This window comes from Canis lupus, chromosome 14, assembly GCF_048164855.1.
Source record: "Canis lupus baileyi chromosome 14, mCanLup2.hap1, whole genome shotgun sequence".
In the NCBI taxonomy this organism is placed as follows: domain Eukaryota; kingdom Metazoa; phylum Chordata; class Mammalia; order Carnivora; family Canidae; genus Canis; species Canis lupus.
Genome location: NC_132851.1, coordinates 12057288 through 12070616, shown reverse-complemented (window position 1 = coordinate 12070616; position 13329 = coordinate 12057288). Strand labels below are relative to the sequence as shown.

General features: G+C 38.2%; 1 protein-coding gene across 4 annotated transcripts in view; it reads left to right on the top strand.

The window, feature by feature from the left end:
- The window catches only part of SYBU (syntabulin), a 108780-nt gene that overhangs the window by 21898 nt on the left and 73553 nt on the right, over positions 1-13329 (top strand). For 2 of the 4 annotated variants that reach the window (XM_072774267.1, XM_072774264.1), the window contains exon 1: positions 13145-13301. The exons of the other annotated variants lie outside the window; for them this stretch is intronic. The gene's annotated coding sequence lies outside the window, so the exon portion shown is untranslated. Of the gene's footprint in view, positions 1-13144; positions 13302-13329 lie in introns of those variants that run through there. 4 annotated transcript variants of the gene reach the window in all.

Here is a 13329-nt window from a genome sequence, read left to right as displayed (position 1 = left end):
GATTTAGGAACTAAATTATGGCATTGGTTTCATTACACATATTAAATATAATAATTTTTAATTTGCAAATTGCCACTCTGGCATTTCCACACCCAGTAATTTCTTTAGCTGCCCTCCACCTGACCAGGGAACTTCTCTGCACCTTGGAGACCACTGACTTTTTCTTAACTTCTCAAGGTCAAAAGATATTCCTCAATAGTCCTCTTCTAGAACCTAATTAGTAGATGAGTATGGGAGCACTGTATCTGTACACTGTATGATGTATGTGCTTCTGTCCAAAACGCACTTGATCTTTTCCTTCCAAGATAAGAGGCCTTGGAAATTTAGTCACTTCATGCAACATCCTCACTTCATTTTTTATTTCATTTTCGTTTCCCTTTTTCCTCTTAAACACTTTAGCTTCAGCCTTCTCCTGTTTTATCTTATGGTTCTTGGGATATGATGTCGAGAATTTTGTAATTATTTTCAGAGTAAGCCGCTATAGATTTGTATGTGGATGGATCCATATGTTCTCTGTACGTTTCCAAAATTTCCTTTAAGAATACCCAGAAATTCATGTCTTTTTCAGTTCTACTCACTGTGGAATGAGAACCTCCCTTTTACTCGTCAAAAGTTTAAGTAGCAGCAGAGTCAGAATTTCTCAATAAACATGGATTCAGTGAGAAAAAATTTGGAAATTGGGGTCAAATAATAACGTCAGAAATATGTACTAATCCTTGTCTGGTGAGTAGAAAATAATATCAATTCATATGTCTTATTTTTATTTAGAATATTGCTTTTATTTTTAATTTCTATTTTTTCTTGTTGATCATATTATTGTTTTCTTTAGCCTTGAATTAAAGGTTTTCCCATGTGTGGGCAGATATTTCCATGCTATACTTGGAAATATATTCTAATTTGAGCCATAGAAAATAAGGCTTAGCATTGAAAAATGATAAGCATGAATATTAAGGTATCAGACAATAGCTGGGAACTCCAATTGTATTATTTGAGATAAGTCACAATCCTAACATAGTTAAGTACGAAGTCCAGAAAGTTTCTGATCTACTCATCTTTCCAATATATATAAATAATTATATAGACATTAAAATAACTTGTAACTTCTACAGTAGTTCTGATGGAAGCCATTTATTACAACTGTCAGTGGAAAAGAGTTAAGAATTTATAAATAACTGTAGATCAGCTTTCTTCCTAGCTTAACAAGAAAAAGAGCTTTTACTTTTTGATTTGCAAACAAAAAAAATGATTTTGGTTTTCGTTTAAACTTGAAATCAATGTGAAAAATATTTCTATCTATTCTTATTAAAATAAATGAAGCCAAATGGATATTGCCACAAGATGGCTCGGGATTAGGTATATTTCAGTCATTTCATCAGAGCTATTTGGCTAATTGGCTGCTTGATTCATAAACATTCAGACTGATATAAGAGCAAAATTAATTTTTTTGTCCTTTTCCATGTAGCATTTGTATTTTCACATGACAAATGTACTTAGGATTGTAGCAATATAATTTTTCTTAAATCAACTTGTGAACCAGTTGTACAAAAACACCCACCTCTGTTTCTAAAACAAATTAACAATAGTAAATATGTATTTCTCCCTTCTCATACTGACAGTCACTAGATTGCACCTACTTACAGGGAGCTGCTAAAGAGCTATAAGATTTGGAAGAGGAGGGAAAAGAAAAGCTAAATGAAAAATAGTAGAAGGGAACAACAGAATGGCACTTAGTATGAGAAAAGTTTAAACATGGTGGGCAGAAGTGAAGAACTCATATGAACCTGGCAATGGAGCTATGGTTGGTAAAATTTATTGTTCTCTGTGTATAAAAGAAAAAATTCAAATTGGGGTCTGTGAAACTCAGTGCTGCTTTTGTCAAGATTCCAGGCTCCTCATTGGAAAAGGGCAGAGTTAAGAAGGACATAGGAAGTGAAATGCAACAAAGAGCTATCAGCTTTGAAAAATCCCTACCCTTTTACTCTGGAAAACTTCAACTTGACAGTCATGAATAGAAGTCTTACAGGTCCTGGGGCAAACAAGAGGCAGCAGATTGTCACGTTGTTGGCTGTTGCCTACACAGTAGCCAAACTGGAAATTCCCTTGGCTAATTTTCTCTCATTGCCCAACTAGAAGTCCATCACAGAGCAGACCTGGGGCAGGACTACCCTGCTGACAGTAAACATAAGGCTCACCCACATCATTGGAAAAGCCATCAAACATAATCTAATGATCTCTGTTCAGCAAACCCAGTACTTTTCCATCCTTATTAATAGTGCCTGTGAAATGAAGTACATGTTCTGTGTGGGTAAGACTCCTTTGCTAAATGTTAAAGTATTGAGTTTAACAGAGATCAAGAAGATGAATACAGAAGGTTTGGAAAATAATTCTTAACAGTCTCAGAACTTGGAGTAGATATGAAAACAAATGTATTTGTGTAGTGAGTGACACTATTAGCTCTAATTTCTAAATGAAGAGAGAAGTTTCTGACCTGCTCAAGCAGGAAATGCCTTTCCTAGTTTCAGTACCTTGTCTTTACCACTGAGAGAGCTAGCAGCTGTGAACATATTGAGAACACTGGCTTTGTTGACATTTTTGCCACACTTCTCTTTATAACTTTCATCAAACAGCCCATTTATCTTTGTGAGTTAAAGACTTTAGTAGAATTTGTGGAAGACGGTCTACCACTAAAGAAAACCTTTCTTTCCACTAAAGAAAGCCAATGGGATGCACTAGTTACAGCATAAAAAAAAAAAAAAAAAAAAAAAAGGGCAGGCAAAGCCCTTATATCCTATGTTAGTGCCTCAGGTTTTTTGGGTTTTTTGTTTTGTTTTGTTTTTTTAAGATTTGTTGATTGATTTTAACAGAGATCGTGCACTCATGAGTCGGAGAAGGGCAGAGGGAGAGACTCTCAAGCAGACTCCCAGCTGAGCAAGGAGCCTGATGTGGGGCTTTATCTCATGAGCCATGAGCTTGTGACCTGAGCTGAAACCAAGGATTGGACTACCCCTAGCCAGCTGAGCCACCCACTTGTCCCAGTGCTGCAGTTTAAAAGCATGGTCATTGAGAGGATCACAAGTCCAGTCCTACAAATGAGAATCCAGGGTTCCCCTAAAGATATTGACTAGCTTAAAATTTGTCCTACATTTTCTACTCACCATTAAGATATTAGACCTATTCTCCAAATAGTGCTGCCTTCCAGAGGAACAGTGTGATTGGCTCTTTGACACATCACTTCTTGTGAAGTGCCTACCTTACCATCAGGAGGATCAAGAAAGGGACGTTGTATGGTGCACTCAGTGATTTACTAATGAATGCAGAAGGAAACTCAAAAGTGGGATCTTCAGTAGGGTTAGACTAAATGGGGAAAAACATTGTGATTAAAAATTTAGGGAAAGAGTCTTCATTGATACTAATGCAATTCAAAACTGTGAATATCACATTTTGGGGGGGTTCCATAAAGAAGATACATCTCAGTGTTTAAGATGATTGGATATAAATCTATGACCCACAAATGGGCAAGCCTTAAATATGCAAAGAACTCTAAGTGTTTATTAATCCCTTTGAAGGGCTACTACAATTAAATCAATGTGGATGCTTCCCAGTTGGCTAGAGAATGGGATTGCTCAAAGGTTTCAGGTTGAAAAACCTCCCATAGCTCTCTAGGCCAGAAATTTGGCAGTGGCAGTGAAAACTACAGAGACAGATTCCCAAATACTTATCATATGATTTGTATTCTGCAGTCATTTCCAGTTTCAGTGGCAACAACAGAGAGGAAAAGATGAAGTCAGGTTACAGGAATAAAATGCTTGAGAAGGGACTTGAATATCTAGTGAACATTTCGGCAGAAGGTCCAACGCTGGGACTATGTAACTATAGACCTGCTGTCAACCTTTCCTTACTAAAACTCACCAGAGCAAACAAATTACCTTTTTGGCAAAAGACCCTCAGAAAACCTCAGTTGTGAAGGAGAACCATAGTCTTCTAATTAAAAAACAAAAAACAAAAAACAAACAAACAAACAAAAAAACCCAGACTTTTCTACTCAAACTCTCTCTGTAAATCATCATTAACTCTGGCTCTATTTGTATATTATGGAGAAGTGACTGGTTTGTAGTAAAGTGTAATAATAGAACTACTCTGGCAAAATAGAATGAAGAAGTGAGTACATTTCTTATCATTAAGGAATTGTTGTGTGTCTGTTTAGTTTTTAATGTTTATAGAAACAGCAGTGCTCTATGGAAAAGAATTTCAGGGGATTCAGCCAAGGGGAAGAAAGCTTTGCTTGCTTGATTTTCACTTGACCACATTTCTTAATTATGGAGAAAAAAATACACAGATGTCCTGTATTAATAAATAGTATTCTTTTGTCATATTTATGTTTGTTTGCATTTTTTCACTTTATCTCCAAATATAGTTTAAAGATAGAAATTGAAGTTATTAATATTTTTTAAAAGATTTTTTGGGGGATGCCTGGGTGGCTCAGTGGTTGAGCGTCTGCCTTCAGCTCAGGGCATGATCCTGGAGTTCTGGGATTGAGTCCCACATCAGGCTCTTCACAGGGAGCCTGTATCTCCTTCTACCTGTGTCTCTGCCTGTCTCTCTGTGTCTCTCATGAATAAATAAAGTCTTAAAAAAAAAGATTTTTTATTTATATATTTAAGAGAGCAGGGCGGGGGGCGGGGGTGGGGCAGGAGTAGAGGGAGAGGGACAAGCGGACTTCATGCTGAGTGCTCAAGGCCCAACATGGGGCACGATCGCAGTTAGGACCCTGAAATCGTGCCCTGAGTTGAAACCAAGAGTCAGATGCTTAACCAACTGAGCCACTCAGGCACCCCTTGATGTTATTAAGTAGGTCATGTCATTATAAGTATTAAAATGATCATATTTTATGTTCTGATTTAAAAATTGCCCAAAAGGATGCAACATGGCTTAATAGTTGGATGGAGTTCATCATTATTCTGCCTTTATTCTCTATTGTCATAAAACAGTCCAAACACTGCCGAGAACACAGAGTAAAATTTAAAAATCATACTCATTCCTACTACCAAGCCAAACTATTTAAATATCCCCTAATATTTACCAGAGTTCTTGTACCAACCAAGGTAAGTCTCAGTTAATATTTGTTGAATAAATAAAATCAGTTACAAAATAAATAAATAAATAAATAAATAAATAAATAAATAAAATAAAAAATAAAATAAAATCAGTTACTTGTAAAAATTCTGGAATTGCACAGGATAGGATTTGTGGCAATGCAAGTATAACTCTGCAAGGCAATTCTTAGGTGAGCATCAGAGAAACTGTCTAATTATTATTTGCTTCATCTCTATTGTGATATTTTTAAAATATCATTTCATATATCTGTTATTGCATAATTAAAAGCCAAAAATGAAAAGCAGAAGATTCTTAAGTCTATATTTATTCTCATTTGCAACATTTCATAGTCCTTTCATAGTCCTTGCAACATTTCATAGTCCTGAATTTAGAACTCCATGCAGAGAATATAGGCATATGCCTTCACATAGGCAGAAAAAAGAATAGTAATTTATATGCAGAAATTACAGGTGTTTACTATGGAAATACAAGCACATTGTTTTTTAACAAACTCACACTTCTATCCTTAGCATCTCAAGCACTGGGAAATTGGCTGCTCTCAAGTGTATTTAAAAAGAGTTTGAAGTGTGGAATGTTCTAATATTGTTACCCCCAGTAACTATTTATTATAAATTTTCCAAGTTTCAAAATAGATCTACTGAAGCCATATATACAATTGAAAAAGTTGCATTTTCCTGAGTTTATTATAACAAAAAATATAGCAGTGTAACCATATGAGTATTTAAAAATATAAATGCCAGTATCTTTTTAAAAAATAAATCCTAGGGGATCCCTGGGTGGCTCAGCAGTTTAGCACCTGCCTTTGACCCAGGGCATGGTCCTGGAGTCCGGGGATCAAGTCGCGTGTTGGGCTCCCGGCATGGAGCCTGCTTCTCCCTCTGCCTGTGTCTCTGCCTCTCTCTCTCTCTCTCTCTCTCTCTCTTTCTCTCTCTGTCTATTATGAATAAGTAAAATCTTAAAAAATAAAAATAAAAAAATAAATCTTCATCTAGAATTGTTTTCTATTTTAATAGTAAAGTCAAATAAGTGGTAGAGGAAAACAGGAGGAAGAACTATAACAAGGAGTCATGAGAATACTTTTTCAAAGAGCATTCTTTGAATTCTCACTCAAGAAATGGGCCCATTAGAATAGTGAAGCTAAGATTAAGATTTTATAATAAATAGGATGAAACATACATTTTCTCTGGCAGAAGCTTTTCAAGTTGTACCAATTTGGAAGTCATTATTTCATTTGATCACTAAAAAATTCTTTTGAATTGCTCTTCAACTCATTTTTTAGCCCAAAAACTAAGAGCTTGTGTTAATCTTATCTTTAATATCGCTTTATGTTTCCTTGATACCATATACCCATACAATTCCAGCAGAAAGCATTTGCAAATCCTGGAATCATTCTTTTCTATTTCACACTCAAGATCAGAGTAAATTCATGACATATTTTCCAATGAGTCTATCTGAAGGGCAGTAGGAACCAGATGTTGGTGGTAGGAGCTGAAGGTTAGAGATTGGGAAGTGTTCTAGGTAGAAGAAACAACATTTGTGAAAGTCAAAGGTAGAATATAAGGATTATATCATGAGAGATCTTGTAAACCATATGTTAGTGTATGAAAGTTATCTTCAGGGCAATGATGAACATTGTAGGCCTCCACTGAGGCCAGGAAATGTAGGATGGGGTGGAAGATGGTCAAATTCTCACTTTAATGAGATCACTCTGGCTACTGTTTATAATGTACTAAAGGAGACAAGTATGTAGGCCAGATTAGAAATCCAGGCAGGAAGAGATGCAGAGAAATGAACATGTTTTAAAGATAATTAAGAGGTAGAACAGATATGACTTAGGTTCCAATTAGTCGTAAAGGTGAAGTAGAAAGATGAGCTCAGAGCATCACCCAGCTGCCTAGATCTGTAAGATGATAGCATTTATTAACTTCAAGAACACAGAAAGATTAGCTTTTAGAGGAACTATGATGGATTCAGCTTGGAATATACTGAGTTTGTAGACCCTATGAGATATGAAAACCAATATATCTGGATGGATTATGGCATAGTCATGGAATAGAGATGATGTGAATTTGTAAAATTTATGGAAGATTCACCTATACATAGTAATTGAAGCAATTAGAAAGATGTTACCTGGGGAGAGACGGTAGGATGAAAACATGAGAGGGTCAGGGCTAGAAACTGAGGAACACCATTTAAGGAATGGCCAGAAAGGATACAGAGAAGTAGGAAAAAACGGGAGGGCTGAGTTACAGAAGGAAAGCAATAGTCAGAAGTGTGGGAGTGTTTCTATTAAAGGTTGTTGAGAGGGCAAGATTAAGATAAAAACTAACCATTAGATTAAACCACATGCAGGTAATTTTTTACTCTGGGCCTGAGTTCTTGATAGAATGATGGGTACACATACAAAAGTGCAGTGGGGTTGGTGAAGGGGCAGGGAAACTGTGAGCCATGTGAACCTAGACTCTTTTTTGGAAGTTTGATGATGAATGGGGAGAAGCAACTGGGTAGTACTAGAGAGATATGAGAGCTTAAGAGAGTCATTTATTTAGTTGGGAAAGGACTCAGCTTGTTAAATTGATGATGTGAACTCTCTGATAGGAAAGTAAGTTTAAGTCACACACACAAAAAAGAAATAGCTAATCATCACAGTGAACACTTATTGAGTGCTTAATATACACTGGATAGTCTTCCAAGTTCTTTACATATATTAACTCTTGTGATGTTCACAGTAACCCTATGAGATAGATACTGTGATTATTCCATTTTACACATAAGAAAATAGAAACCTGGAATTCTAGAAGGACTAAGTGATGGGATAACTTCCATTGAGAGATGGAAAAGGTGTGATCCAAAGCCTGAGTAAAGGAATTTTCCCAGTACAGAAGAGGGGTAACTTCCATTCTAAAGGACCAGAAATAGAGAGGATGGGGGGGAAGCAGAAGAATTTGTAGGTTCGGAGTCAAGAGATTGAGGGAATTCTCTTAATAGCTTGCATTTTATCTGTCAATCAGGAAATAAGGGCATAGTGTGAGGGTGGAGGTGTTAAGCTAGTAGATTTGAAGTGTGGGGGTTTCACATAGACCTTTGGAGGATAGGAAAACATGTTGACGAAGGTGCAGAAAATGATTGCCAGGCAGCACTGAGGTCTCACTGCAGCCAGAGAGAAAGTGCCAGCTGTATCATCCATCTGCAGGTATGTGGGGCTTACCTCAAGCTCAGCGTCAGGTCAGAGGAAGAGGTAGTGCTGTTAAAAGTATCCAAGAAAGGTCCAGAAGTCTTAGCCTTGAGTCCACTATGAAGTTAGAAGATTGTGGAGGCAAACCAAGCAGGTAGAAGTTATGGAGAAGGGCAGGGAACAAGTGAGGGATGTAGATCCATTTGACAAGCACTTACTTGCACTTCTTCAGAACTGGAGTTTAACTAGGAATGGATTGTGTCCAAAGATTAAAAAAAAAAACAAACAAACAAGGAATAGGTTGTTTCCAAAATTATAAGATCTATTTTTTATTTATCTTAGAAAGAGTGTATAGGAACTCTATACTTCCTGCTTAATTTTCCCGTGAGCCTAAAACTGCTCAAAATATGGAGTCTAATAATTTAAGAAATAGATCTGGAAATACAGACAGTAGGGGCTGTCTGAATATGACTTACAAATATGACTTAACTTGCTTGTCTGTCACACCACAAAGCACATACTTGTTGTCACATACCTACTGAATATTTAGTCTAGCCATTGGTATTCAGTTATGTGTAGCCTTAAACACTGAAAATTTTCTGGAAGTGATGAAAGTTTGAGTAAGAGTACTGTTAAGGTTTTTTTAATAAAGACTGTTGCAAACCGAAAAAACACTTTACTTATCAAGAGAAAAATTCACTAATGAACCAATAGGTGGCAGTATAACATGGCGTTCTTGAAATTTTAAGTAATACTGCTAATTAAAATACTAATTGAAGCACTAGGTATGTGCTTGAAGCTATATTAGGTAATCAAAACTCTGAGACAGATCACTTTCTTCCAGGAGGTTACAATCAGACAGTAAAGATTCAAGTGGGAAATCTAAAGCTGCTTCTCTCTGTATAAATCCATCATAGGCCAGTATGTAGGGTAGTAGGTCTCTCAAAGTAAAAAGAAGGGTTGGAGGGTGGCAGGGAGAAGGTCCAGGAAAAGGAGGGAAGGGGAAGAGAGAAGGCAGAAGAGGACAGAAGAGAAAAAGAGAAAGGAACTCTAAAGGAGCCAAAATTATAAAAGGACTTATTCATCCTTTGAAATTCATTTCAAAACTCACCCCTGGAAGCCTCAGACCCCAGAGTAATTTGGACATTGGCAAGCCCTCAGGGCATTCATCTGTCAGGATGCTAACACAATGAGTAGTGTGACAGCCGATGGCTATGCTCATGTCTCTGCTGGACTGTGAGATCCTTGAGGACAGGAAACACTGTTCATCTATAAATACTCTGGAAACAGTGCCTGAGCCAGTGCTCTGCTCAGAACAGGAACAGAATAAACACTAATGGATGGATGATTGGATAATAGGTATCAGGATATTTATCATGCCTTCCACCTTTTTAATCTTACTTTGGGAAGAAAAGTCCTGTCAACATCTTTTTCCATGAAAAAATCAGTTTCTTTCTATCTCGTAAGTCACCTGGGGAAAAACTTAATGTTTCCCTTTAATAAAAGTTAAAATAAAAAAATGTTCAGGATAAGGAGAATATGAAAAAAGCAAACAGAAGGTAGAAATGGTGGTTGATCCTGAGGAAGAGAAGGGTATCTATTAAGCTCTACCATGTGCCTGACATAAATGATAGGCTTTGCATGTATTCTTATCTAATCCTTACAACAGTATTATGAAGTAATTACTGTTATTAAGTCCATTTTATAGGTGAGAAAATGAAGATCAGAGAAGTTAATTTTCCCAAAGACTTTAACTGCTACAAAATGACCTTCCTCCCTCCCTCCTTCTTCCTTCCTTCCTTCCTTCCTTCCTTCCTTCCTTCCTTCCTTCCTTCCTTCCTTCCTTCCTTCCTTCCCTCCTTCCTTCCTCCCTCCCTCCCTCCCTCCCTCCCTTCCTCCCTCCCTCCCTCCCTCCCTCCCTCCCTCCCTTCCTTCCTTCCTTCCTTCCTTCCTTTTCTTCTTCTTTGAATTAACATGCACTTATATGCTGAGTTCCAGAGGAATTAACAGCTTGTCTAAGGCTACCCAGTCAGAAGGACTCACTAGGCCTATGGGATATGAGAATCTATATTTTTTTATTAAACTTTTTAAAGATTTTATTAAACTTTTTAAAGATTTTTATTAAACTTTTTTAAAGATTTTATTTATTTATTCATGAGAGACACAGAGAGAAGGCAGAGAGAGACAGGGGGAGAAGCAGGTTCCTCATAGGGAGCTTGATGCAGGACTTGATTACAGGACCCCAGGATCATGCTCTGAGCAGAAGGCAGACAAACACTCAACCACTGAGCCACCCAGGCATCCCTAAACTCCTTTTTTTTTTTTTTTTTTTTTAGTACAGATGTCTTTGCTAACTTCAGGAAACTTGTTTCACTTTCCCGTGGTCCCATGAATCAGCATCACATTATGGGAGGTCACTAGCTGGGCTTCTATTTGAAAGGGACACAGATGTTTTCCTACCAGCCTCTGAGTTGAGGTCATTTCTCAAACCTTGAATTTGCTATTCTCTACTATACACCACTGGCAGCTCTTCCTGAAACATTTGGCTGATCCAGTAACCACTTGGGCCAAGAACCTGGGAAGCTACCCTTGAGTCCTGAGTTTCTGGCTACAGTCCCAGCTGTTTGTCAACAGTGGTAGGGAGGACCAAGAGCCTTATATCCTTTATTAATGCCCAATCAGAGGAAAACAGAGGTAACTTCTGAGAAAACAGTGGGCATGGGAGGTTACCGTAGCCATCCAGAAATAGCCAGAAGTGATGGCATCAAGAGATCTCAAGTGAGAATTTTATTCTCATTTTAACAGTCCTGTTTTTGATGCATAGTAGCAAATACTATGAAAAAAAGTATTTCCCTGAAAGCAAATACACAAAGATGCTAATGGAAGGAATATGGATAATTGATGTTAGGGCAATGAGATGATGAGTAATATTTTTTTTTCTAAAATTTTGATGACATGGTTTTTGTATTCTTTAAAAAGAAAATATTAAAGTTATCTATTTTTCAAAAGTACTTTTTTTCCTTCTTTGATGAAACAGTATTCTAGAAATAGCCAAAGAAGACACATGGGCAGGTGAAACATCAGCTAGATTCCCAAATTCTGGATTTATTTTCTTACAGAATTTTCTGCGTGTATTGGAAATTTAGCAGGGGCTAAATTTACTCATTAGGTCACAGGATTTCAGATGATGAAGGGAAAGTGTTCACAGCAATGACCTAGGAGGTGGAAATAAAGCAACCCCTCCCCCGACCCCACTCCCAAAGTCCAACTGCTTCTAGGTTTCCCCTGGACTCCTGCAGCTGCCACTAGGAGCGCTCTGCTCCATTTTGCAATACTGCTCCTGCCTTCTGAATAGACAATCTCAAAATCCTGTCTCTTCCCATTTTTTTAGTAGAAATAAAGGCAAATTACAAAAAACTAAATAAATAAAAATAAGAAGAAGAACATCTATTAGAAACTTAAATAGAAAGCAAGTACAGGGCAGCCCCCGTGGCGCAGCGGTTTAGCGCCACCTGCAGCCCAGGGTGTGATCCTGGAGACCCCGGGATCGAGTCCCACGTCGGGCTCCCTGCATGGAGCCTGCTTCTCCCTCTGCCTCTCTCTTTGTGTCTGTCTCTCATGAATAAATAAATTCTAAAAAAAGAAAAAAAAAGTACAAAATCATGGAAATAAGCGATATAATGGAGAATAGGTTCTTTTATCTTAATGTAACTCAAATCTAGCCACAGATCTTTCTAGGAACACAGATTATAAATTTTTAAACCTAGACTGGTTTGGATGCTGAATGAATCCTTCAGAGCCTCTAACCTGGGGTAGCTGCTCTGCCTCTGGGTGTGTGAAAAGAGTCTCAGCTTCATCTTCTCTTTAAGGTAGCTATCCCAACTGGGTTCAGATAATGTTCGGCCACCCTGTGCTTCTCGTGTTTCTTGGTCTCTTAGTCTCCTGAGTATGGAAGGTGATTTTCTCTCAGCCCAGAATTCAGCCTCTGGATTTAGGCCTTCCCATGCCTACCTTACAGATAACTTTCTTTGCCCTTTCTGCAAGTCCATAAGACCCACACATTGTGCTGTCTCATCTAGTCATTTAAAACTTTTCATTAGGTAAATGTCAAGACTCAGTTTCTCCTATCCAGATGGCAACCTTGACACTCACACTTTCCAGAACATCTTAGTTTCAGTCATTCTAATCTGCTGTCCTAATAAGTATATATGTACTTGTTTAACCACGTGTCCCCAGTTGGTTCAACACAATCACTATCCCTGTGTCTTCAGCTAGTATCTCCTCCTCTTCTCAAAAATGGGCAAAAGGCCACAAACAGCAGATGGCATTTGGGGAGGATTACCTCACGTTTGCTCCCCCATCTGGCAAGTGGAAGACTGTATCCATACCATCCTTCAAAGCACCCCCCCAACTCCTGACCCTCAGCCTCCGGCTTTTTCCCTGGACTTTCCCTTAATTCCCGTTCTTCATCTGAGAAGTGCCTTTGACTGAAGACTCATTTGCAGAGCAGAGATAACGGACACCCTCTGAATCCACTGGATGTTCTAGCTGGCCTTGCTTCAGGTTACCCACTCCCCTCTCTGTCCCAGGTACTCTCTAAGCCCCCTCCTCGGTGAGCCATCTCACAGAATTCTACTCATTACAGTTTTACAACATCAAAATCCCTTAACCATATAGTAATAATAATAATACACATAGAATCAGAGGAAGGCTGATCACTCATACATGCTTCTAAGGGAAAATGGACAGCTCTCTTTCTGGTAAGAAAAATATGGGTCTCCACTCCACCACAAAAAAAAAAAAAAAAAAAAAATCCCAGGATGCCCCAGAATTCAGTTTCTTCTCCTCATGACGTGTGGTAAAGCACGTCAGCTGCTCCTTGTTGCTGTGCAGATCACCCAACATCGGGTCACTGAGACAGAAGGCAGCGCTAGCTCGCACAGCTGATAGGATTAGGAGATGGTGCTTTGTCAGCCTTGACTGAGTCTGGAGAAGCCCTCAGCACACGCAGGTGAGCTATGAGGGAGAGCAGATGTGGG